Raw genomic sequence first — 27901 nt, 5'->3', positions numbered from 1 at the left:
GTACCTTGAGGAGTCAGAGTGGGATGGCAGTAGCTGTGCCACCAAGGAGTGTCATAGCTGCTCTTCAGCCAGTCCTTGACACTTAGATATAACAATCATACATGTGCATATGAAGTTCCATATCTGATCTGTAAACTGTATATTCTCAGTAATACTGGGAAAAAAATCAGCTTGCCAACACTCTTAAACTATGGACAAATATTTCACTTGCTACATATTAAAAATTGGGAAATAAAAGCCAAACCAAAGTGTGAAGAAGAAAGTTTTCTTCACAAGCCCTAAATGTTGGAAGCTGTTAGATTACAGCCTTAATTAATCTGTTCACTATCAAAAACTCAAACATTTTCTATGGATGTTCCTTGTCCTGTAACACACAAATATCCACAAACAAGATGACTATTTGAAATAAAAATGCTGCCATATTTAATTATGCATGTGGCAAGTTAGGAATATTTCTTCCTGACAGGAAAAATGTAACAGATGTGAAATTTTAATTTAAATTAAAATAATCTGTTGCATAATAAAATTTGTTTATTCAAGTCCAATAGTCTTAAGTGACAACTTGGTGCATGTTCACCAGGGCAAAATATATGGCCAGAGCAGAATAGAAAGAAGATATATTTCTATCCTTAACATGAGTAAGAGCACACAGGAGATTTCCAGATCCCAAAGATTCAACCAATAAAACTGTATGGCAGAGGAAAAAAGATATAGTATCATCAACCTCAAGGGTTAATGAGTTAGATCCTTGAATTCAGTTTGGCCTAAAAGTCACATTATTTTCAACAATATAATCTTGTAATATTACCTTGTAGCAATGAGGGTCTCAGAGGTTTTTTTCACATCACTTCAATTTGGTATTGATAGTTTTTTCTTATATCGGACTGCAAATTCAGGTATTGTTATCTTAATGTATTATGAAATTATGTAATATTCCACTCTAATGTATAAGAAACAGTGACATTTATATAATATTAAGCTGTTATAGTGTCTCCAAATAATTAAGTAACAAATTAATTATATTACCATTTGCCTCCCTTAATTTTCATTTAACTGCTCTCAGTTTCTCTCTAGAGACGTGCTTCCTGACATCCCTTTCCTATGCCCTTTCATTCTGCCTCCAATCCTGCTCTTATGACATAGTCCTTGCTGCTTCCTTTTTCTTTCTTACACTGCCTCTAGTGTTCCCCAACTCTTGCAATCTCCTCTTTTCAATCCTTCCCATATCCTTAACATGCTGAATTCTTAGGCTCACTTCTTCCAATTTGATTTCTTCTTGGTTGTGACTAATTTGGGTTATTCCACAAGTGTATTTTCTTTCTATTTCTTTCCCTGCCCATGACTTAGAAAACAGGAGTTCTTCATTTTCATGAAAGTATCTACAATAGGGACTCTAATTTTACTTTTACCAAGTCATAAGATTTAGCAAAATTGAAAGCATTGGGATGCATCCATTGGCACATGTCGTCCCCCTGGCACCCCAGATTTCTGCCCTGACAGTGGAGGCAAGCACAGGGCAGAAGCCAGTGCCTGGCAACAGCAGGGTGATGGCGTGGAGTTGTGGCCCCTCACTCTAAATCCTTACATTTATGGATGCCCCAAATTATTTCCTACTTCCCCATGGAGTAAAAGAGAATAAAAGACTAATGCTATCTGAGTCACAACTCTTTATGTGGCCGATGCCATAATTTCTTCTTACTAGAATATATGTTTGTGTTGACATTGCTATCTTTCTGTTTGGCTAGCAGAAGATCTCAAACAATTAGTGCTATATTTACCCATTCCTTTAAGAGAACTAAGGTGAATGATTTGGGCATGTCAAAATACCTAACAACTTCAAAGCTTTCATTCAGAGTAATGTGTGTATTTCATATAAACATCTTGTAATCTTTTAAAATGTCATACTCTAAATATTATTTTATGCCATTTCTGCTACATTAAATCTGACAAGTTCCTGTAAAGGACACTTTTATTAAAGTACCACTCATGACTAAACTAGGTTCTTCTGGCATTGATTGATCTGACTAATGAACAGAACATATAAAAAATGAATTGCACTTTTCCCGTGTAATAATTGATGACTCTTGGACTTATACGTAGATCTATGAGTATCTATTTGTGAAAACATGTATTTGCCACTCATTCTGAACTCTACATTAGCACTTAACAAGATTATATTGATTCTGAATATTCAGAAGGGACTTCGTTCCATTAAAAAGCACAAACAAGCCCAAATGATTCAGCTACTACATTTCTTGGTCATTTAGATACAGATCACACCCATTTCCCTCAGACAGTAGGAAGAAGAAAGTAAGTCCTACACTACTTAACCACAGTATGTAACCTGGAACTAGAAATCAACTAGAAAAGTACAGTAAAGTGTTTTTTTAATGTCTTGGTTTCAAAGGAACACCTATACTTTATAATTCAGTAACACTTTCTGATTCACTTCAAGTGCATTTCAAATGAAAAATGCTACCTTGATCTAAGACTGAACACAGCAGTGTTGAGAATCTCTTTAAATTTTACTGGATTTAAAAGTTTTAGGCCATGTCCAGACAAGCAGTCTATGATACCACAGACCTCTTTATGGCACCACAAAACTGCATCTGGTGAACATTAAACATGCATCATGCTGTAAATTTGCAGCAGGGCAGCAACATTTACTGAGATTTCCCAGTAGCAAAAAAACCAACCAAACAAAAAAAGTGCCAGAAGAAAAAGCAGCATAATCCACACAAAAAAGGGTGTAATGGCATAAATGGAGGCTGGGCCATCCAGAGCAATGCTGGCCTCCATGCTTCCCCTGATGCTCTGGCACACCACCAGGACATCAGGTAAGACTGCTGCACGCAGCACAAATGTTGGCCTCAGCCTCCAGTTCTCTCTGTCTGAAGGGCTGAAATAAACTGGACAATGGATGTTTACCCATTATACGACACTTTGTCCTGCAATGAAGCATGCAGGCGTGAATTGAGGTAATTTGTGCCACTGCAAGCACATGCCCTTACTCATTTTGATGTGTCCTTAGGCAACAAAATCAAATATCAAAACAAAATTTGCTTGCAACCTTAATTTAGTTTATTACCATTCAATAATTGCATGTGTACACTAATCTTGTTTATTTTTCATGTGTAAACTCAATGTAAACAGTTTATTTAGTTCAGTTTCTTCACATGGTACAGACATTACACTTGTATAAGTGATCAGAAACTGGTCTATACCCATAACAGAACAGAAGTTTGACACACATAGACTGATTTAAAAATGGTGGAACCCAGACTAAGACTTGCCCCCTTCTTCCCCCTCTGTTAAGGCTGAATGTGTATTCTGTTTCTAAACTGCCTCCCTTACAAAGAATCATATAACTACCTTGGGCTTTTTGAATAACTGTAACTAGCCATCTTGTTAGCTAGCTGCTCAACTCAGCAGAGGTATTTCTATGTCTACTGGCAGAATGCAGTTGAGGAAAATCCCTAAGAAACTTTGGGTGTGTATTCACTTAAGCTAGATTGGGCCTGTGTGAAACTTAAGCTAATTATTAATTTGAATAAGTAATTTTAGAATATGATTGAAATGGCCAACAAAGAAGTGTTTGTTTTGTTAACTCTCTTATTTGATGAGAGTCATAGAAAGATGCCCCACTTCTGCAGTAATTCTTGCCATCTAAAATTATGTCTATTTTGCCTGTAAAACAAGTGTTCCACAGAGAATGAATATTTGATTTATGTTACCAAATAAATTGCATAAAGAGTCATTAGGGGCAGATAGTCTGTAAACTAGCAATATATCTTTGTCTATCACATAAATGCAGTTGAGACATTCAAATACAATTATCTATATATTCATGTAATCAATCTGTATAAAAGGTTAAAGTATAGAAAGAAAGATGGCTAAAGATAAAATGAATATATTGTCAAATATGTATTCTTGTTTATTTGAATAAACTCATGAATTAATAAGTAAATATTACTTGGTATGGAATGCATTCAGTTTTTTAAATGTTCATTTGGAGTTCAAAAGAAGAAACATCCTGAGTAATGCGAGAGAGGTAAATGGTAAAATTTAATGGCAAATTATTTATAAGTATCAAATGTTTCTAACTTTCATAATGCTGATGGTTTGAGCCAAAATAATATTTCATAGATTTCATAGATTTCATAGACATTAGGGCTAGAAGGGACCTCAGGAGATCATCGAGTCCAGCCCCCTGCCCAAAGGGCAGGAAGTCAGCTGGGGTCATAGGATCCCAGCAAGATAAGCATCCAATTTGCTCTTGAAGGTGTTCAATGTAGGTGCTTGAACCACCTCCGCTGGCAGACTGTTCCAGACCTTGGGGGCTCGGACAGCAGAGAAATTCTTCCTTATGTCCAGCCTGAAGCGGTCTTGCAGGAGTTTGTGACCATTTGACCTCGCCATCCCTTGGGGCGCTCTGGTGAACAGACGTTCCCCCAGATCCTGGTGGTCACCCCTGATAAACTTATAGGTGGCCATCAGATCACCCCTGAGCCTGCGCTTTTCCAGGCTAAAGAGTCCCATGGCTCTCAGCCTGTCATCGTAAGATCTGTTTTCCTGACCTCTGATCATGCGCATGGCTCTCCTCTGGACTCTCTCAAGCTTCTCCACATCCTTTTTGAATTGTGGAGCCCAAAACTGGACGCAGTACTCCAGCTGCGGCCTCACCAAGGCCGAGTACAAGGCGAGAATGATGTTCTGGGATTTGCTTGAGAGTCATCTTGGGATTTGCTTGAGATTTGAATCAAACTAAATGGTATTGAAATAGTGCTGTTTCATACAGCCCTGTTGGCTATCCATAAAAGATGGAAAAATGGAAAGTGCAATAGAAGACCAAATAATCTCTTTAAGGAGTTGAAACTCAAAAGGAATCTTATAAAAAGTGAAAACTGGGTTATAGTGTTAGGGCACAATATAAAAGTATCACAGAGGCATGTAGGAAAAAAAATTAGGAAGGCCACGGCAGACGTTGAGATGCAGCTGGTAAGGGACATAGAAGGCAATAAAAAGGTTTCTACAGGTATGTCAAAAGTAAGAGCAAGATGACAGATTCCACAGGATACTTATGGAATGCACAAAGAAATCTAGTCACAGACAATACTGAATTATTTAATGACTTATTTACTTCAGTTTTCACAAAAACAGGCAGCTACCAGCAAACAAGTGCATTTGGCAGCAGAGATAGGGAAGGAGACAACTTCTTAGAATAATGGCAGGATAGGTTAGGGATTACTTAGAAAATCTAGATGCTTTCAAGTCAGCAGGGTCAGATGGGACGCATCCCAAGGTATTGAAGGAATTGGATAATGAAATTTTGGAGCTATTAGCTGTCCTTCTTGAGAACTTGTGGAGGTGTGGTGAGGTCCCAGATGACTGGAAAGAGTGAATATATGCCCATCTTTAAGAAAGGGAAGAAAGATCCAAGGAGCTACTGACCAGTCAGCCTGACCTGAATACCTGGAAAGATCATGGAGCAGGTCCTCAAGGAATCCACTGTAAATCATCTAGAGGAGAACAAGATGGTCAGGAGTGATCAGCATGGATTCACCAAGAGCTATCATGCCCAACCAATCTGAATTTCTTCTATTATAAAGTGAGTCTCTGTGGATGAGGGGAGAGCAGTAAACATGGTGACTGTGAACTTAGCAAGGCTTTTGATACCGTTTCCCACAACATTCTCATTAACCAGCTATGGAAATACAGACTAAATGAAAGTACTGTAAGGTGGATACATAACTGGATTATTGAACTCTGTGAGCAATCCTCAGTGACACAATGTTTAGTTGTGAGAAGGTATCAAGCAGGGTTCATCAGGGCTTTGCTCTGGGTTCAACATCTTTATTAATAATTTGGATAATAGAATCAAGTGTATACTTAAAAAATTTGCAGATGACACTAAGTTGAGGGAATTGTGAACATTCAGGAGAACAGGGCTAGGATCCAGAATGGCCTAAATTTGCTAGATTGTGCACAATCAATACGTGTGCATGGGCATGCGTGTGTGCATGTGTTTAGAGAAAAAGGGGAAGGTGTGTGTGTAAACTTTATTCCTATTTTGGGTATCTGACCAGAGCTGGATTAATTTTAGCACAAAATATATAGCATATTTCTTAACACAGATTTAAAAAAAGAACAAATAACTAGCAACCCCTCCCCCCCCATACTGGCTAGGGACAGATGTTACACATAAACCAGTATAAGTAATCAGAAACTGGTTTAAACCTGTAAGAGTACATAAGTTCAGTGCACATAAACCAGTTTCAAAATGGCTGAAACTGGTTAAGATAAACCTTGTTAAATGTAGTATCAGACTTAACTGATTTGATTCAAACCGGTTTATGCAATGTCTCTCCCAAATCCCTTCCTGGTTTAAGTTAAACCAGAGTCCCCCAGCATCCCAGATGCTTTGCAGCCCTGAGCTATGCTGGGATGTCTGCTGGAGCAGAACAGGGTTGTCCCTGCCCCTCTCCTTTCTAGCCAGACCACTATCACTGCTCTGGCTGGCTGAGGGACTGCAGTGGCTGCCAGGCTCCCCGCCCCTCCCCCCCCCCGCTGGCTGCTCAAGCAGGGATCCCCCCTTCCACCTCTCTCCATGGCCCAAAGCCTGGCATCTGGCCATACCCCACTCCTACCCATGCTAGCTAATGCTGGAAGGTGTCTGTGCAGGTCTCCAATTTCACTGGAATAAAGACAGACAACAAGTGGCTTACAAATTCACCCTGCAGATAAGAAAAGCTTGAAATTAATGAGACAGAAGTTTCCTTTTGTAGGGCTTGATGGGCTGATAAACTTTGTTATGACAAGCAACCTTCTAGCTGCAATCTGTCAATCTTCAAGAGGGGATAGAGAAAGGTGTTAGAAATGACCTGTTTGCAGGCAGTATGAAGAAGCAGGTAGAGGGAGATTGAAAGGTTCAGTATCAACAGATACAGGGGCTGGCAACACTCCTGGACCCTGAGCAGTGAGCAGGGAAAAGCCTGGGATCCTACAGGCAGGGTGGGAGGTTTACATCTCTCCCTAATCAGAGTGTCTTTTCTGGGCCTAGCCATGGTACTCTCAGTTCAGCACTATAGAAGGGAAAAGGGGGTTGCTCTAGCACCCCCCGGATTCTAGCCAGAGCCATGGCAGGCATGTACATGCCTGCATTTCTGGAATGAAAAGGGAATGTCTATCCACCTCCAAATTGGTTCAAGCTTTGCGGATTAGACTATCCTGCAAAGATTGAATCAATTTTGGCTTAGGCTTTTTGAATATCTGTCCCTAGCCACTATAAAAGGCTCACCTATATTAAGTTTTCTAAGTTTAGTAAATCACAGTCTAAGCTTTTTTATGCACAGACGAACCATATGAAAAGTATAGAGGCTTTTTTATATCTAAGCTACTTTACCAAGAGTAAAGGTTACTGAAAATAGAACATTTTCTATGTATTGTACCATGGCAACTTAAAGAGTAACCTGAAAACCACTTTAAGTAACTCTCATAGTATTTCTATATATAATATACCTTTAAAAACAACATCCCATTTTAGCCTATTAGAAGTGAAAGTGATTCATGCAAAGGAGTGCAATCATTATTTCAGTTAAGCCTAATTTCCCTTTGGTATTGGTACTCATGTTTTGAAAGCTGCAAGATTTGAAGTAATAAAGCCTTGGTTAAAAAAAATATGAACACCTAAAGCTTATTACCACCTCCTGCTTTTGGAAGTGTGTATCTTAATTAAGCTGTCTAATATTGTATATGATACCATATACACCTTGAGGAAAGGATTCTTTTTACATATATAAAAATAAGCATATATGGAAGTGAACATGTGCAATTATCTTATTGAACCATCTTGTGATAGGACGATTACCAAATCAGAATTCTCCTAAATCTTGGAGACAGCAGTGTCATAGCCACCAGTTACTGATTTGTTTCCTTCTAGCTGCAGTGATTTTCAAAACTGTTTGTATGCATATATGTGTGTGTGTGTGTGTGTGTGTAGATAGATATCTAGAGACAGAGAATTTTCTGACTGTCTGGTCTATTCTGGCTAGGGACAGAAAGTGCACATAAACTGGAATAAATAAATGGAAATTGATCTAAACCTGTAACAAAACAGAAGCTCAGTGTATATAGACTGGTTTCAGAATGGCAGAGTTTGGTTTAAGATAGACCCGGATGGATGTAATATCAAATTTAGACTACTTTATCAAACTTCTGTTCCAGATCCCCTCCGGGCTAGCTTCCACCCCAGTTCTTCTGTTCCTGCTGAGCCAGTAGACTCCACCTTTGGGCTGTTACATAGTATTGGTTCACTCAAATGTTCAGGGTTCTGAACTAGCAGCTACCCCAGCAGGATAATTGGCTGTCTGTCCTCTCTGGATCCTAGTGCAATTTATATCAGTACTCTACATCAGTTACACCAGTGTTCATATGTCATGTGTTCAGGCTCTAATCTAGAACTGCTAATATTTTTTTAATTGACTTTCTCATTTTGATCTTTCAGTAGCAAAGTTTTAGCTTCCATGTTCATACTAATCAGAATGAGACCAGGTAAAGTAAAAACATATGAAGACCATTTTCCCCATCCTTGTTTCATTCCATGTTGAATGTTAAACTTGCATTTCAAAGATGCTAAGTATTTTTAAACACAAGTTTTTTTAGTAAAAATTCAAGTCAGCCCCACTGTTGCTTCCACAGTTTCAGCTGTACTAGAAATTTTCTAGTTTTGTTTTTTTAAGAGTATTAGACCAAATCCAAGTAATATTACTTCTGACTTCTTAGTAAATACAGTTTTGCTGCAATTTCTTAAGAAATGTATCTCAGTCTCTAATACATGTAAATTATTTCCAAATTCTCAAATCATGGTTCAAATAAACATACCAGTCATAGAAACATAGAAACAAATGCCATCAAATTTCAGATGCAAGAACTGTATGAACTAGTGTTTGTACCATAAGTAATTAATTAAAATGTTTTTAAGGGAAAAAGAAGTTCCTGTTTTTGAAAACTCAGATGGATGTGTAATATTATATGAATGTACTACTATTTAAGGCATATTGATTCCTTAATGGAACTTGGAGAAACTCAGTGATTGTAGTACTAGTTTGCAAACCAAGGCCTCTTGGAGAGGAAAAAAAAACTCAAATGCTTAGCATTATGCAAAACTAAGGGGTTTTTGCCATGGGTAGCTGAATATACAGACATCTATGATTATTAAAAAATATAGTAAAAAATTGCCTTGGTAGTAATTTTCAATAGGTTAGTATCATGGTCTTAATTAATATTCTGGAATCAAGATTAACAAATAAATATTGACATATAGATAAGTCTATTGCTTTTTTACATAAGAACATTTGTAATAGTCTGATAAAGTTGAGCAGTCTAATAGAGTTGTGCCAACATAATTGTTTGAATGGGCATCCGCTTTATTATAAGCAACTTTTTCAGCGTAATTGTCATGTTGGGAGGTGTTTTAAATTGGGAAAACACCATTTTATACCACAATAAGACTGTTTGCAGGGGGAGTTTACCAGTTAGGCTACATTTTGCTGGTCAAACTTTTATAACTGGGGTGCTTAACCACGGCCTGAGGGTCAAATGCAACCCACAGAGCCATAGGTATCCAGTACACAGGGCTCCCCATGGATCAGGAAATGTAGCGGTAGAAATAAATATGATCACCCTCCCCTGCTGCCAAATTCCCAAGCTCTGTGCAGCAGATCAAGGCCGTATCATGCTGCCTGCCCTATCCCTGCAGCTGGATGGGGCCAGGCGACATACCTCCCCCTTGGCTGGACAGGGCTGGGCCACACCTCCTTTCCTCACAGGGCTAGGTTGGGGCTGGCTCAAGCCCCTTTCCGCCATGTGGGTCTCGGTCAAGTCCCCTTTCTGCTTCATGGGGCTGGGTCAAACCTAGTGTCATCCAACCACTCATTCAGGTAACCGATGGCCTGATAAAAAGCAAAACCAGCCACAAAATTATTACACAAAAATGTGTAATAATTTTGCATCTGGTTACCATCATGCCTTAAAATGAAGATGTAGCAGGGTGGACTCTGCTTTAATCCATGCTGGCCACCAATCAGCTGACTGGTGCCAGCACTGGGGCTGAACCAGGGCTCAAATGGGTTGACTATCAGCTGGCTCTGGGACTCTCTCTTGTACTGGCAAAGGTGATTGTCTGTTTGCTCTGGGGATCTTGCTTTTGTTTAGCTGATTGGTAGGCAACAAAGACTACAGAAGGGTTCATTTGAGCCTGGGTGTTGTCCTGGTGCTCCCACTAATCAGATGATTGGCATCCGGCTGTGGGGGCTCAAACTGGCTTTGTGAGTCTCTGGAGCAAGCCTACAATCATCTTAATGTTTGATAACTTTGCAGGATTGAGGGAGCACCTGGAGCCAGCCAATAATCAGCTGTTAGTCAGGCACTTTTGCCAGTGCAGAGGGAACCCAGGATCATGATTCTTGACCACCCTGGAACTGGCAAGTAAGGCACAATTATAATTTGATCCCCAATCCCAAAACTGTGTGTCCTGCAATGCACATGGCTGTCCTGCAATGCATGTGGCAGGAGGGACAGCTGTTGGGATCATGGAAACAAACCACTGACATCTTACCTGAACATCTATCAGTGGTCTATATGATTAGGCATAACTACAGGATTTACAACCTGGCAGGGGAAAGGACTAGGCTGCCTGCAGCAGTGAAGATCTCTGGACTAGCAGTGACAGCATTTGCCATTCTTGTACACCTCTAAGTGGGCACTGGGGCTGGTTCACCACTTGCTCTCCCCTCATATTTTTCTGATGGGATCCTGTTTATTTACAAAAGAGACCATGCTGTCCCAGTTGCTTGAACTCAGTGAAATGCACAGAATCATTCCATTTTCTTACTAACTACTTTAAAAAAATCTGCCTCTCAAGCCAGTCCTGTGTGTTAAGGAGCTCTCTGTCTGTTACATCCTATCCCATATTCATAAGCATACCGCTTATGGTCTCTTTGTTTTCAGCCTCTAACATCCCCGCAGGCACAGCTGTATTCCAGGCAATACTCCAGCCACAATGTTCACTCAGTCCGTAGGGAAACTTTTCCTAGTCTCTCTGAATTAATGCATGCTCCGGTCTTTTGATGTGGCATATTCTATTTTTTTAGCTCCATCAAAGGAACTTAATTGCTGCTTAAGTTTAGTCTGGAATGAAATCAGAAGCCCTCTAACTGTATGTAAATCAAAGATGTCTATTAACACCTTCAAACATAACAACACATGTTCAATGCCAAAACCCATCCAAATTTCTGTATTCAACAGTGTTGTGTAGGTGTTTACACTAATGAGCACTATAATGCTAAGGCATTTTCAGTGACATGTAGTATACTGTAATCTATATTATATCCCAATTATCACTTCAGATATTTGTTCTGTGATGGCCACTTTGTCAAACTCTGCAAAAAAACCCATGCAATTAACAGGAGGATCACCATTAGTCAGAAGACTGCCAAAAAGAATAAATTAATTATTTTAAAGACTTCAGGTCTTTGAATTAAACTTATTTTCTCAAAGAAAATATTGGAAATGAGGGCTTCACACCTTGTTGTTCCAGTTGAGTGGATTACAAATGATCTTATGACAAATATGAATTTGAATAATACCTACAAATTCAGAAGCCAAAAATATTTCTTAGTTCATCTAGGTCAGCTTTCTACCAACATGGATTTATTCCTTTTGCAGTAGATTTCTCATTTGGCTAATATAGTTTAAATGTGCCTAGTGACGGAATGTACCCAGCTTCCTTGGGTGCCATCATGCCTTATCATGACAATTCCCCAAGCTAATATAGTTCATTAGCAGAAAGTTTTCTTTTCATATTATTTTGAATGTTTCCTATCTATATTATGTTCTGTTGTTTCTACTCAAACTCCTTTTTATTACCCTAAGTAATGTCATTCCATGGGTAGGTCCTGATTATTCTTAGTCCAGTGGGTGTGTTCAAATTGGGGAAGCCACAAAGGTTGTTGTCTTCTTTTGTGATTCTTATCCCAGGCCAGGCATACTTCTCTCCTCTATTCTCTAGGCTAACTGAGACAGATAATTATTGCTGTATAGACAATTGCAAAGTTAAAAACAGGGAGAACTACAAATACGATTCCTGCAGTGTTCCAGATATGGCACAGCCATATGCTCCTTCATGCACAAGGCTTGTGGCAAAATTACACCCTAGTCTGCAATCTAATATTACAAATTTACGGTATTTGTTTTGTAGCAGTCAAACAGCCTGAATTAGGTAACCCTGCTGTGTACTATGCTCTGAGTTATTTCAAACTATTCCCATTCCCCAATCTTTATGACCTTAGTATGAAATGTGCATAGTTGAATTACACTGTTTCCAATTTTAGATTGAACTGCAGTAGACCAATTTGCTTTCTCCTATAAATTTAAAGTTCTTTTAAAGTGTAGAGAAGCAAAAATATTTTGAAGAAAAAGCCCCAAAAGAAACAAAATACTATTTTCCAGCATTGCATTCAGGCAAAAATCTCAGGTAGTATTGAGAAGGGAGAGAATATGCAAAAGTATTTCTACCTATAGTGCCCAAGGCAGATATGCCACCTGTCCCTGTACATGGGAATAGAAACTCTGAACTGTAGGTTTGGATTACCCATTTACTTCTATGTGGGAGTTAAGGAATTTCTCCAAAGAAGAGAGGCAGCTGGTTCTATATCATACCCCAAATAATGTTGTATTCCATTGCTGCAAGGTTCATGGAGACAAGTACCACATCTAGAGAGGCATCCTGTTTTATCCAGTATGCAGTCTGGTAACAGAAACTATGAAAGAATGAATGCTGAGAGGCAGTTCTGCTGACCACTGCTTCTCAGAGACCTTGTCAAGGCAAGGAGGAGGGCCAGCCTCCTCCTCCTACATGGTATAATTTTACAACCATAGGTCCAGTAACCTTACATTTCTGTTGTGCACTGTCTTGCACTTTAATCTGTAGTATCTTTAGATCTCTGCTGCATCATTGTGGTATATCATCCAGCCATCTGATGCATGGTCTCTGTCCTGAATGTTGGAGACCATTCTTGGTCTGCTGTTCTCTGTTATACCGCAAACAGCATGGTCTGTAGAAAAAGGTGATCTTTCATTAAGCAAAGATGTCCAAACAAGTGGACACAGGGATCCTAAAGCAAGGAGTCTGGCAGTGGGGCAGGCAACTGTGATTTTAACACATCTTTGGCAGGTATAGACTTGATGGGAAGTAGTGGCACCCCCAGTGGCTGGCTAGCTTGTCCCACTGCAGCTGCTCCATATTGTGACCCAGTGTCTCATCTTCGTTGCTTTGATGAGATAAATACTCCTACAGGAGACATCCTGAGTCTTAGAGACATAGATGCTGACTTTGTGGGTGCTCTGAGACTTAAGCACCCACCAAAAAACATTAGCAGATGCTCAGCATGCATGAGCCATGTCCATGGCTGCTTGCAGATGTAACTCCCCCCCCCCCCCCAAAACAAAACAAAACAAAAACACATGCTTTACCTGTAGAAGTAGCACATTACTTCAATCTGGCTCTGCAGGGTCTGTGAAGATTGAGCACATCAGCAGTGCTTTTCGGTGCTTTTAGCTAAACCTGATTCAATCATCTATTAGACCAAAGCACTAAAAAAACCCTGCTAAAGTGCTGGATCTTTACAGACGCTGCAGAGCTAAGTTAAAGTAACGCACTGCCTCTTCTGTGCAAGTGCAGGACTTAGTGTGGGAACACACTGATTTTAAAGAAAAGCACCATTTTTGCGGGGGGGGGTTATGTCTGCAAGCACCCATTGGCAAAAAAATAAAAAAAAGTTGGCACCTATCCTTGAGGTGTTTTTTGTTTTGTTTTGTTTTCCAGTACAGCCTTCCTCTGCACTTCTTTTACTAGAATGGCAAATCCCACCAATCTTGACAAACTTCAGCTATGGACCAATTGGTCTTAAATTACCCTAGAGCAGGGGTGGCCAACCTGTGGCTCTGGAGCCACATGCAACTTTTCAGAAGTTAATATGCATCTCCTTGAATCTTTGCACAAGCACAAGATGTGACATAATGGCTATAGAACCTGGTCACTGTGTGCTTGTGCAAAGATTCAAGGAGATGCATATTAACTTCTGAAGAGCCTCACGTGGCTCCGGAACTGGAGGTTGGCCACCCCTGCCCTAGAGGCTTTAATAATGGCCTCCTGCCTCCCTCATAGCTGCACCCATGCCTAGCAGGTTTCAATCTGCTGAGATTATTCCTTTGAGCCACTTGGCTCAGTCCTTTGTGTCTTGGTGAACCTCAGCTACTTTCAGCTCTAGGCTCCCTTATTCTAGCCTTGGCTTCTCACCAGCAGTTCCTCTGCTGGGGCTTTAAGGTCCACAATTTACGAGTCAAACTCTTAAACTCCCTGTCTCTGTCTGTAGATCTTGTCAGCCCTCACAGCACTTGCTTTTCCTCTCTCTCTGGCCCTTGGCACCTGTCATGTGTCCTCCAAGCCTCCCCTAACAGCCACTCCTAGTCCTCTAGTTGCTACCAGTGTAACCTCAATTAAAAACATAGCCCTTCCAGGTACAAAACAAAGAATGAGGTCAGTCCTCCTTGCCCTTGGACACAAGTCCACAGTGGCATGCTACAGAGCTAGAGTGGCCTGAGGGCAATTCTTTTATAGTAGCCATTAGGAGTGTGTGAAGCTTTGGTCCCTGATTTGATTCAGTGGAGATTTGACCCAATTCAGTGGCCAAATCTCCAAATCCAAATTGAATCAAAAGATCCTTTAATCTTTCTGAATCAAATCAAAACCCTCCAAATCAATTCAGAGAGATTCAGAAAGAGTAGGAGATTTGGACATAGACAGCTTTTAAATGTTTTTTCAACATACCTCTAGGGATTAGGCAGCTCATGAGTGCTGTGATGCTGGGGCACATGAAGCATCCCACAGGACCATGGGGGCTCCCCAGTGTGCTCAGCAGCAGACCCAGAAGTGGATCAGAAGCACTTCTGGGTCCTTCGGGGAGCATGCCAGGGGGTCCCCCATGCCTCCCCAACTTGGTGACTGGTGCCTTCTGGGTCAGGGGGAGGGGCAACCAGGATCCCCCTGTGGCTGATTGCTGAGCCACGGGGGCATTGGGGGAGCCACTGCCACACACTCCCCAAAAGTGGACCAGAAGTACTTCTGGTCTACTTCTGGGTTCACTGCTGAGCATGTGAAGGGCCCCCCATGCTCCTATGGGATGCCCCATGCCCCCAACATCACAGCATTCATGAACCATGCTGGTACCTCAAGGTATATACCTACACACAAAGTATGTAGAATCAGGATCTCAATATTGCTCTGTTAGACAGGAGAGTGTGGTATACATGTACACACTCAAAAAATCAATTAGGTGCATACACACAGACTATTAACTCAGACACATACACATCCAAAACAGCCTAGGAACATGCATACCACCAATCAATCACCTATCACCAATTCAAGCACATATACTACACACCCCAAAAGTTAGACACAGATCACTAATTCATATATCATGCACACAATGACACACACACACACATATATATATATACACACACATACTCACTAGTTCACACACATACAACCTACCAACACATGCACACAGATAAGTTCCTAACTTGGATGGTACAGTGTGTATGTGTGTGCTTGGGGTACCTAGGGGAAGGTTAAGGTCAGAGAGAGAGAGAGAGTTAAAGTGTAGGGAGTGAACGTTGCCAGAACTCGGATTAGAACTGGTGGACTACAGAGAAGCTGAATCAGCATTGAATCTTCAGATTCAGATTCGCCTGAATCAAATCAAGGACAGTGATCTGAATCAATTAATCAAATCAATGTCCCTGATTCAGGCCGAATCTGTATCAAATAGGGCCCGCTTCACACACCCCCAGTACCCATCTCCCCCACCTCTGCCCAGTGAAACTTGTTTCTTGGCCTGAGCACATGGGTTTCTTTTTAGTCCTCTCAGTCCCTGTCTGAAGGGACTGTCAGCTGCAATCTCTTTGACCACAATCTCTGCTTAGTTTCAATTCACCTATGGCAGAGCTACTGGCAATTGCAGCTACCTTGTCTCTCTGGGGTTTTTTCCCTAATGACATTTTTGTCTGTCCATCCAGATGTATTTTCCTTTCTAAAGCCCTATTCCCTCTGAGTCATAAAACTCCGTCTCTTAAAGGGGCCTTTCAAGTTCTGTTTATCCCACCTCCTTCTCCTGCTAACAGGGCAAAGGTTCCCTGCTACCCATCCCCCCAACCAAGGTGCCTGCCACACCAATGCAGTGGCTCTGGTAGCCTCAGCTATTAATCCCACTGCTGAATTTTCCACCTTGTGGGCTGAATCTGGAAGTGTGTTTTCCAGACCATGAGAAGTCCTGTGAGGCAGATGATTCACCTCTATGGACTGCATGTTTGATACCTCTGGTCTGTCTCACTGCTTGTTTCACCTTTCATATTGATCACTTTCATCATCTCATTTTTTTTCAGCTAATTTTAAGCAGTACTCTGTAAAATTTCATTTCATATATTCACAGAAAAGTGGGCCTGAAAGTTTATTTAGTCCAAACCCCTGCTTGAGACAGGATCATCTCTATCCAAACTATCTCATAGAAGTCTTTGCCTAACCTATTCCTATAAGTACACAGCCAACCCTGCTGCACAACTGGAAGGCATATTATCCAAACATATTAAAAGGACCTAACGTGCCACAGGTAAAACAAGTTGGCTCATACTTCAAGGACAATTAAAATGTACTTCAGAGTTTCAAACCTACATAGTTGGCAAACTTAAGGTTGTTGATCTCTTTGGGCACATCCAGAAAAGCGTGCGCGTGCATCTTGCAGTGTCTCAAACCCCATTGAGATGCTGCAAGATGCATGTGTGGGAATGAAAAAACATTCCCCATGCTGCAAGCCCTTAGACCCCTGGATATCCAGGGGTAAAAAAAGAATACACTCTGTAGAACAACAGGGCAAGGCATAGTCCCAGACCATGCCTGGAGGCAACGCAGGAGTCAGTCCTCAAGGAGGATGCTGTGGTTTCTGGCCAGAGCATGTAGGAGTTCGGGTCACACAGTGCTGTGTCACTGCCCACTATGCCTGCAGCAGAGCCACAGCCATGCTTCCTGCTACCACCGGCACTGCTGGGCCTGGGTGGGGGGGCAGGCATGTGGCAGCCCCAGAGCTGTCCCCGGGTGTGTGGGGCCCAGGGCATAGCAGCCTGTGCGGGGCTGCAGGGTGGTGGTGCAGGGGGACGAGTGGCCGGAGCCAGTGACTTGCAGCAGCTACGGCAGTGCTGGCGGCACACAGCAGGACCCAGCCTGGCCCAGCCTGGCATGGCTCGCTAATCCAGCTTTGCACAGGAGCAGGACCCATTTATATGTAGCCTAACAACAGAATCCTATATGTGTTTCCCCCGCAACTTCCACATTCTGTAATGTTGCTATAAAATATATGATTAGTTGTGTCAGGACATCTTTTGACTTTTGTCTCCTTCCAATCTGAGGTTTATAAATTAAAGGAGAACAGAATAAAGCTAAGAAAGTTTGTTTCTTAATAGAGTTTTTTTGAAAAGCAAAACCTGAACCTCTTTGTGAAAGAGAATCTGTGAAGTCGATTTTTATCTTCTGCCTGTTTAAAATATAAAAAATGTGAGTTAAGGTCATTTATTCATGGGAAAAAATGCCAAGGAACTGTGATAGCAGACTATTTGCATGGTATAAGAAAAAAGATTATTTGGTACACTTTCTTCTCTACTTCGTAGTATTTTCAAAGACTAATTTGTCAGCAGCAGAGATCAATGCACACTGGTGAATGGATTTATTAATCCTTCTCATGATAGCTGTGTGGATATCTGTGTTATATACTCTGCTATCTCTTACAAAGTATCTGTTTATCCTTTATTGAAGTGAGAAAGAGTTTTAGTTTTTCCTTATCCTCACTGATAGATATATTCTGAATCATAACAAAGGGTTTTAAGTTGTTCCCAGTTATGATCTACAGCAATGCTATAAATCCCCCCAATATTGATTAGTTTCACAAAGCTGGATTTAGCTGCAGTGGAAAAGCAAGCTGTAAAAAGAGTTAGTAGTAAGCCTCAAGATAATGCTGTAATTGCTATGTATGTAATCATTTTTTATACTTTTCCATAAAAAATAAATGAAGAAAAAAGAAGACTATATGGAAAAGAGATCTTATTTACTATCTTAACCTACCAGTTATATGTACCTGTAATCATCATTATACAGTACTTTGTATGCCTGGTTTGCTGTGCCAAAATATATGGGAATAAACAGTCATATACAATATAACAGACATTCACTTTTTATTCCTGAAATGCAGCCACATGCCTGCAGTGTCACAGGCTAGAGACTGGGAGGTGCTGTAGCATGTCTTCCTGCTCAGCTCGAGTACAGAGTTTGAGCCAAGGCTAGCCCAATTGCCCTGTGGGAAAGGTTTGAGGATGGGTGGGGGGGGCGATGCTTGCGGGAGAGATGCAAAGCATCCTGGGATGCTGGGGAACTGTGAGTTAACTGGGTTAAATTAACAAGCATTACCTTGTCTGTCTTATGACAACATAAATAAAGATTAAGACAATATCAAACAAAAAGTTAAACACTGCTGACGTTTCTGAAGATAATGTTGACAAAGATACATATTCAGTCAATGTCATACTACAACTGTGGTAGTACTGGAGTGATGTTATAGCTGTGCTGGTCCAGATAATATGCAAGAGGCAATCTTTTAATGTACATTATATAGTTTGTTGGATAACATATGTCTATAGCCAAAACTCAGAATGAAAGGTTTGACAATGTGAGCTTATAATATTTTGATTAGCAAGACTGTAACCATAACTTTATTTTTATTTCTTTTAATTGTGTATGTGCTTATTGATAGTGCATAACAGCTTCAACCAAGAATTAAGACCATTACATAGGCACTGTTCAAGCACTGAGGATATGTTTATACTGCTGTTTACTCATGTCCCTAGATTTGTTGTCCTTAATGAAACCTCCTACATTGTCCACTGCAGCAGGTCAGCCCGTCCCCAGAAATGCAAGTCTTCTCTTTTCCCCTGAGGTGAGAAAATTAAGGAATTCATGCAAAAACACAGATTCAGGGATATTAAAGGAATTACTCAAAATAATTCAGCAATTAAATGGCAAAGTGGGATTCTAGTTATTTTTAGTTCAGTATTTCAGCTATTAGAACACATTATTGCCTATTTGGATATACAGTTCATTCATTAGAGGATTTTTTGGTCATCTCCCATGGTAGAAAGACAAAAACTGTTGTTTTCCTATGGAAACATCTTTTTTTAAAAGCAGTTTTTCCCTTTGCTTGTTAATTTTCTGTTTACAAAACACTTCAAGGAAAAAAAAGACTTGTTCAGTTATTCTAACTGTGAAAATAGTCTATTAATATTATGTAATCAAGTAAGTAGAAAATTAGGTTCTCAGTTAAATCTTTCAGATTAGACATTTAATACATACTGTTTTGCCTATCTCCAATGACTATTGTCCCCTCTTATAAACAAGTCTTTTGGTTGAAAAGTTGTGTGAGACTTCTTGCTGAACTTACTAATTTTTTGGATTGCAATTGTTGTCAGAGCTATATAAATGGTTCCTAATGCAATACAATACTCAGAAATTGTACTGGAGACTTTCATGTCCCATCCACTTAATCCTGCATCACAAGTGCCAAATGCTGAAAAAAACGTATGTAACTTCTATATGGTGCATGCTGAGGGTGTGCTCACTTGGCGTACTTATCAGCAGTGCATAGCACAGCTCTCAGGCAACTAAGTTACATTTCTTTTTGGCATTTGGCATGTACTGAGTTGGGGGAAGAGGGGCCAGAGTAAAGGTAGTATAGACGTAAGGTAGTATAGACGTTTCTTAATTTCTGTTATCTAGGCAATGTAGCATGTTCACAGCAAACATTAATGGAGGGAGAGGGGGAAGTAAAAAAAAAATGTTCTCAAATGTTACCAAATTTTGTTCTACTAATTCTATTTTTCTTATGTCATCCTATTGCCCCTCTTTTAAAAATTCACCTTGTATGTAGATTTCCAATCAGTCTTAGATATAAGAAAGGGTTGAATTCCTCAGTTCTGTCAAGAATTAACCACTTCTAGGCCTGTGCAGAAGTAGAACTTTTAGCTTCAGAAAGCAGCTGAATTAGTGGTTTTAAGAATTACCATTTTGGACACAGGGGCATAAGTTCCATGTAAGTCCTTGAGGGCCATGAAGTCACCTCTTTCTAGTTTCAGGCCTCTATGGATCTATTTTATTTTTCTAGCTTGGGGATAATAGTACCTTCCTACCTCACTGGCAGAATAAAGGTGTTGAAAAAGGTCTGTGAGGTGTTCAAGTTCTATCATAAAAGAGGCCTTAAAACTGCTTAACATATACCAGCAACAACAACAACCCCCCTCCTCCCCCCGCAACACCACCATTTGGAGCCTACTTAGAAAGCAATAAGCCTTTATGCTGGTGTAGCAAAAGATTATGATGAACCAGTGTAAATGCCTTGAATCTCAGGTTTAAAATGCCCCAGGAAATATCTTCAATAAAAATACACTAGCCTAAGTTGTAGTGGTATACCTGCCTCTGCTTTGGCATCATGAATGGAACTGACAATGAAACGCTTATTTTACCTCTCTTCATCCCTAAACTAGTATGTGGTCAGGACAAAGGATGTTACATGTTCCTATATAAAATAGGTATAACAGTGTAATGTCACCATTTTGTTTTGAAACACTCTCCTTTGCAACTCAGCACAACTTACAATAATTGTCTGTCTCTACAATGATTGAAATACCCACACACTCTATCAAAACATTACAATATAATTTTTGCCACATGGTCATCTGACTGAAGGTGTGGGGAGAGATAGCTGGATCGCTGATGTCTCAGCCTTCTAGGATTAGCCAAATTAGTAGGAAGTACTGCATGCAAAAATACCATAACCATGTCTTTATCACAAACCATTTTTTACAGATGAGCCTAGGAACTGCACTTCATCAACCTCCTATGTACAGAAACTCATGGATGCAATATAGACATTGGCATTCTGGCACACTACAACCTACTGGACATCTGACTCCCCAGGTATCTCTCCACTTTTACCTGTGCTGCTCTATCCCCCTTCCTCACCACCCCAGTCTGTCCCTCACCCCCGGACACCTCAATTTCCATTTTTAACTGGCTGGCTTTGTTGCCTATGTTGTATGTCAGCCTCTGGCTTCTTTACTATTCCTTCCATCCAGGAACAGCACATGAACCAATTGCAGGTGCTTCCTCAGCCTGATGAAGGGTTTTTCAACCTGAAAGCTGCCATACCAGGCAGCTAAGCTGAGCTCACCTGGAGCTTCACAGCTCCACTGCAACAAGCAAGCCTCAGGCCTGTCAAAGACATGACAAGTCTGGGCTTTCCCCAGCCAGGACTGCATGAATCCATGTGTTAGCTGGAGGTTATGGTGCCTCCTACCTGTCTTTCACCAGGGGATCATTGGTCCTGGCATTTATGGGGCTGCCATGCCACCAGCAGTCCCATCAGGCCTCCCTACCCTGGCAGGGTGCAGTTTTAATGGTCATGCACAGGACCTGGGGCCTCCTCCTTCCCTATAGTCCCAGTCCACACCTCCAAGTTTGTCCTGGCATGGGAACGAGGTCAGCAGGGACATGCAGTGAGTGCCCTCTCCAGCTGAGAGTGGGGTATTAACTGATTTAAAAAAAATGAAAAAGACAAATAGGTGTGGACAGAGTGAAGAGGGTGGCATTCAGTCTATCTGCACCTGGAGATTGGGGAACCCCAGCAGCGGGAGGTTCACCTTCAGGAACACCAGCTGCTCCACCAAACCAGGATCCAAGCAGTTGTGGTGGGGTGTCACTACATCTCCAGGGATGCTAAACACTCTCTTGTTTGGAATATTGGTTGCTGGACAGGACAGGTGCTCACGGGCAACCATGGACAGATCTGGCCACATCTGGCTGTGGCTTGGTCAGTAGGTCAAGGGGTCACACAGCACTGCCTCCACATCCTTGGCAAGATAGGTAGCCACCACGGCATGAGCACTACTTGCCTGATGGTGGGGTCTGGTGGCTCTGGACCCCACCATAGAAGCCATGTCCTTGGCCCACATTGGCAGCACCTCTGGTGGAGAAGGAGACTGGCCGGTGGATGGCATGCTAGCATGGGACAGTGGATGCCCCTGTTCCTTATCCCCCTGCCTCTATCATTCTGCCTCCCTGACATTCTTTACCAGTATCTCCATACACTGATTCAACATTTGGCTGCTGCATATGGTGCCCTTCACCCTTGGGTCACACATGACAGCCGGCACGTGGACTGTACTGGACCACAAGGGATCAAGCCATTTCCTGATGCCCTTCTTCAGCTGCCTTACCAGTGTCTGCGCATCTGGTGACAGTGGCTTGCCTCAGCCAGGAACACTGATCCCCTGGCAGCTCTCTATTTGCTTCTGAAGCTCCCTCACTATGGGGATTACTTGGTTAAGGAGGGCATCAGCAGTGCTGAGGCTCTCAGTGGCCTTGAGGATGGGCTGGAGGACCACCAAGATCTGGGAAATGGTATCCTACTCAGTTGTGTTCAGGGGCTAACTGATCTTGATCTCCCTGAGCAATGAGATGGCCTTCTGTTGCTCCACCAGCCTCTCAAGCATCAAGTATGTGGAGTTCCACTGAGTATCCACATCCTGCATGATTGTGTGCTACAAAAAGTTCAGCTGTTTGTTTATCCTGCAGCATCTTGCCCCCATTGATGCTTTAGTGGAAGTGCCCTGCCACCTTCCTGAATTTTGAAATGAGTTTGGCAGTGGTGCTAGCACCAGCACTTGCAGCCTTGCCCCCTCCAAGGCATTCCTGTCAACAAGGAGCAACTTTTGTGCCACAGAGCGGATGCCAACAAAGTTGGCATCACAGGCCACCTTGATCATATTGGCCCCACTGTTGGTGACTATGAACCTGCAAGTGAGCTCACTCTGCCCAGTGAGCCACCCTTGCACACAGCAGTTCATGGCCCCCATTATCTCTGTTGCTGTGTGAGACTCATCCATCACCTTAGCTTGAAAGAGAGCTGACTGATGGCCTGACTGGTCACACAAGTTCCCTGTGAAGGAGAGGTATATGTGATCACCACTCTGGCTGCCTCAGATGTCTAAGGTGAAGTATAAGGCCACCTGCAGACCTGCCTTGTGCAGCTCTTCCCTGTGCAGCTCTTCCCTTAATTACTCCCTGTATGTCTCATACAGGGAGGGCACCACTGTCCTACTGAAGGTGGTGAATGCAAGCACTTGGTATGATGGGGCCATGAATCCCAGGAGCTGACTGAACCCTGGCCACTCATCTAGGAAGACTGGCTGGCCATATACAGCAAGCATCTCCCCAATGCTCTGGGTGATCTTGCTAACCTTGGAAGGAGTCCTGCTTTCTGTCCACCTTTCCCCCACTGTTCCAGGGTGGCCTGCCTCTGCTTTGGGGGATTGGGGGTTTTGGAACAAGAGGAAGACTTCTTTTGGGGCATGCTCCCACTGGTGCCAGGCTGAGGAGGAGCAAGGACAAGGGGGTGGTGCCTGTGGAGATGTATCAGCAGCCCTGTGGTGCTCATATGTTTTGTTACCTTTCCCCAGCTGGTTTTGGCTTGGTAGCGCAGCCAGATAACATATGTATGATCATCTGCCAGTTCCAAATGATCTCAGACCATACCACTTTCTTGCTTTTGGGGTGTGGGTGCATGTGTAGATGCTTCTGCACTTTCTTCTTCCTCAGCAGCCAGAGGCACAGCAAGAGGAGGAGTGGACTCAGATGAGCCACTTGCCTCCACCTGTACATCAGCCTCCTCCAAAGTGCCTTCTGGAGAAGGAGACCTGGCTCTAGGGGAAACTTAAGGGGTGTTGAGCACAAACTCACCTGATTGTCCTTCCTTCCCCAGAATTTCTAAGATCCAGGTCCAGGGCCAGCTCTTCCTCTGGCACTGGAAGGCTCAGCATGGGAAGTGAAATAGGGGTGGAGTAGGCTGCTGTGTTGGTGCTGATGCTTCTGCTTGATGTTGCTGTCATGGTAGTGATGGTGGGGGGTGGGTTATGGCTGGTGCTCATGTGGGGGGTACAGTCTCAGGCACAGCCAGTGGTACTAGCACTGCTCCCCTCTGCTTGCTGCTTGTAGAATCCTCCTCCCTTTTAGCTGGAGGAAAAAGGCTGTGTTTCAGTTTGATGGGGGCAGAACTTACAGCTCTCCCTCTACCCCCTCTTCTGCCCCTCCCTGAAGACTGGCGAGTGTGACCACCTGACTTTCCACCATGCTTCATGGTGTGTTTCATATCTTTTTTTTCTACAAATATATAAATGTATTCACGTTCCTATATCAATTAAAAAATGTAGGTGTCTGGTGCAAATAAGACATGTATAACAGCAATTATATTGCTTTGTTCCTGTATAAATTCAAAAGTGTAGGTGCTAGAGAGTAGATAGGTGTGTGGTGCAAATAAGAAATGTATAAAAGCAAATAGAAATATGACTTTGTCCCTATATATATTCTATAACGTATGCTGCAAAGCTTTAAATGTATGGAAATAAAACATAAATGCATTTCCCTTACAATGTACATTAAAATCTATAGTAAATTGATCCAATATAATTATAGAATTCTAAATAATTAATCAATGAATATAATAATAAAATAAAAGAGCCTCGAAGGAAAAGGTATTTTGAATCTGAAATCCCTCTTGCTAGCAAGTAGGGAATTCTTTAGAAGATCAGTGCTGCTAGCTGTAGTTGTCTGACGCTGAGCTGCTGGAAGACCCAACTCAGTAACTGACATCAGTGCAGAAAGCAGGGCAGTTCAAACAATGCTGCCTTTCCTGCAATTTTTTCATCCCTCCCCCAGAGTATTGGGATTGGAAGGGATCTCAGGAAAGGATGACAGTCAGTGGCCAGCTACACAGTCAATAATAAGAGCACTCCTCCTCCCCCTTTCTCCTCTTCTCCCTCCCTCTCCTTACTTCAGTTTCTGTTTCCCTGCAGGCAAGCCCAGGTTGAGCCTCGAAAATCAAAATGTTTTGAAAAATTTCAAAAAACGAAAACAAACAAAAAAAATTAGCATAAGAAAATATACAGTTTAGCACCCTTTCCTGTTAATTTCACCAAGCCAAGTCCTTAGCCTTTCCAAATATTTAACTGCCCTGTAGTCCACAATTTTATTCTAATATATATGTGGTTATAAAACTTACAAGTGATGCTAAATTTTTGTTAAAATCTTATCTCTTTTAAAAAAAGAAAAAGAAAAACAACAACAATGACAAAATGGCAACTTTGGGCAGAACCTTCACAGCTTCCCTCCTCAAGGTGGTCATGTAAGACCTCTTGCCCAAGGATCATCTGGCAGCCGTGCTTTTCACTTAAAGGTGGGTCCCATCCTTTGCTCCTTAGACTCCAAAACTATTTTTTTTCACTCATTGTTTCAAGCCAGCCATCATATGAAGCAGTAAATGCTCAGAGATATCTAATCTCACATTTAAAGAATATGCTCTGCATTCAGTCAAGCAAAGGCCTTTCAACCATTACACTGTAGCTACTGATGCAGCAGTTGAAAAGTTGTTGCCTGGGTTTCAGAGGTCCAGTGTAAAGCATAAGTTCTGGGAACAGGGGGATGTCACTCGGAATTAGAAGGCTTCATTTATGTCTCCAGCACCAGTTCAAAGGACAAATCATCCTTGTCTCATCATATTAAAAAAGATGGAGTTATGGCATATTCAGGCATTATGAACTTCTTAAGCCAGGATCTGGGTAAAACTTCCTGTAGGTCCATGATACTGAACAATGTAGAACAAAGTAAAAAAGCCCTTTGTGTTCATACATTTGGAAATAAAGGGTACAATTCTGTCAACTAAACCAAAGCAGTTTGGGCAATCCTGTGGGTGAATCTAGCTCTGGCATCCTTGGTATTGGATTTCCAAAAGAAACATAGGGTTAGCACCTTCTTAATGGCTCCAGAAACTTCTTACATCGGAGTCTTAGTAGTTTGGTCTGTGCCAGACTGGTAGGCATGGATCAGTGACAGTCAGGGTTTGCCACTAACTAAATATCACTGACTGATTTTCCATGGCTAGAGTGAATTACTGGAGTCTCATTGGGCGATTGTCCACATTACACCTTAGGGCTGTGCAAAATAGCTTCATTTCATTTCAGCTTCTGTTTCACCACTTTGAAGGGACAGTGTTTTGTTTTGCTGTTTCAAAGCACTGTTCCATTTTGTTTCATTGAAATTATTTCACTGTTTCAACGTGTTTTGATGTTTTGCTCATAGGCTACAACGGGGAATTACATAAATGCTTATAACTTTGTCATTTAGTTTCTGGTTTGAATGAAAACACCAGGGATGGTAGCCCCTGCTGAGGCCATAGAGCCAGGTTTCAAGGAGATAGGTACCGGGTTTCTGGGAAACTGAATCTCAAACTGCTGACAAGCAAAACTCACAATGTGTGTGCGTGTTAAGACACAGTGGGATGAAAAATGCAGGGATGGTAGCCCACACTGAGGCCATGAAGCCTGCTAGATTTCAAAGAGAGAGGCATAGGGGTTTTGGGGAAACTTCACCTCAAACTTCATAAGCAAAACTCGTGTCACTTGTAAGTGTGAAAGCACAGAGGAAGTTCAGTTCAAACAATGCTTTTTATGCTGTTCTTCCATCCCACCCCCAGAGCACTGGGATTGGAAGGGACCTCAGGGAAGGATCACAGTCACTGGCCACTACACACGTCAATATCAGAGTAGTCTCTCCCCCCTCTTCCCCCTCCCTCTCCTTAGTTTCTATTTAGCTGCAAGCAAGCCCAGCTTTAAAACTCAAAATTTTTGAAAGTTCTAAAATGTTTCAAATGCCCTTGTTTCATTTTGAAGCTGTTTCAAAGCCTTTCGCTTTGTTTCTATTTCACTGTTTCAAGCTCAAAACACCTTTAAAACAAAATACCTGTCAAAATTTCATACAGCCCTATTACACCTCTCCTGTTACTGTGTTACACTTTTCCTGTGTCCACATGACAAAAATCGCCATTAATCTAGCTAAATGTGTGTCCATGTTATCACCTGATTTTATCTTTTTTTGGGGCGGGGGTGGTCCATGGTAATTTAAAACACCTTCAACATGTTTTATTTTTAGCTTCTAAATTTCTTCCGTAAGGGTTATTTTTATCATTTTAAATGTGTAATGTGGATCTGACTTATGCCTGAAAAATGTGATTTTTCCCTGCTTTGCAACTATTGCACCACGATGTGACACTTGGATTCACTTGGAAATCCATGAGAGTTCATCTAATTTCTCTTGCACTGATTCAACCAATGCCAGGTACTAATCTTGCAAACTTTTGCTGATTATTTTATTGCTTATTTTAGAGTAATGAAAAATGAGATTCCCAAAAGCACGTTCTGCCTTTTTGCACACACTTTGCTTCTAGCTGTCCTTATCAGCCTCAGCCACAGCCACAGCCACATTCCACCCAGACCCCAAACTTTTTTTTCCTTGTTCCTGCCCAGAGTTGGGGGGGGGGCACCCCAACCCCCATGTTCCCCACAGTGGTGCTGCTATAACCCAGCCACTTATCACAGTGAGCCAGCTGACCAAGCCAGCCTCAGCCTCTTTCCATCCAGACCCCAAATGTTTTTTCCTCCATGGCTATTTAATCCCACCACCCCCTCCAGTAATTTCCTGCTCCTCTTCTACCCCTCTGTATTTTCCTCAGTTCCAGCAAGGACACAGAATGCTGTATTGTAAAAACGAATAACCTAAGTTAACTTAAATATTAACAAACAAATATTTTAATTTAATCACATAATTTAACTTTCACAAAGAAATAAAGAAATAAGG

This window comes from Crocodylus siamensis, chromosome 1 (assembly GCF_052110815.1).
Source record: "Crocodylus siamensis isolate JL-2025a chromosome 1, ASM5211081v1, whole genome shotgun sequence".
NCBI lineage: Eukaryota > Metazoa > Chordata > Crocodylia > Crocodylidae > Crocodylus > Crocodylus siamensis.
The sequence above is the reverse complement of the archived record's forward strand: the minus strand, read 5'-3'. Positions refer to the sequence as shown.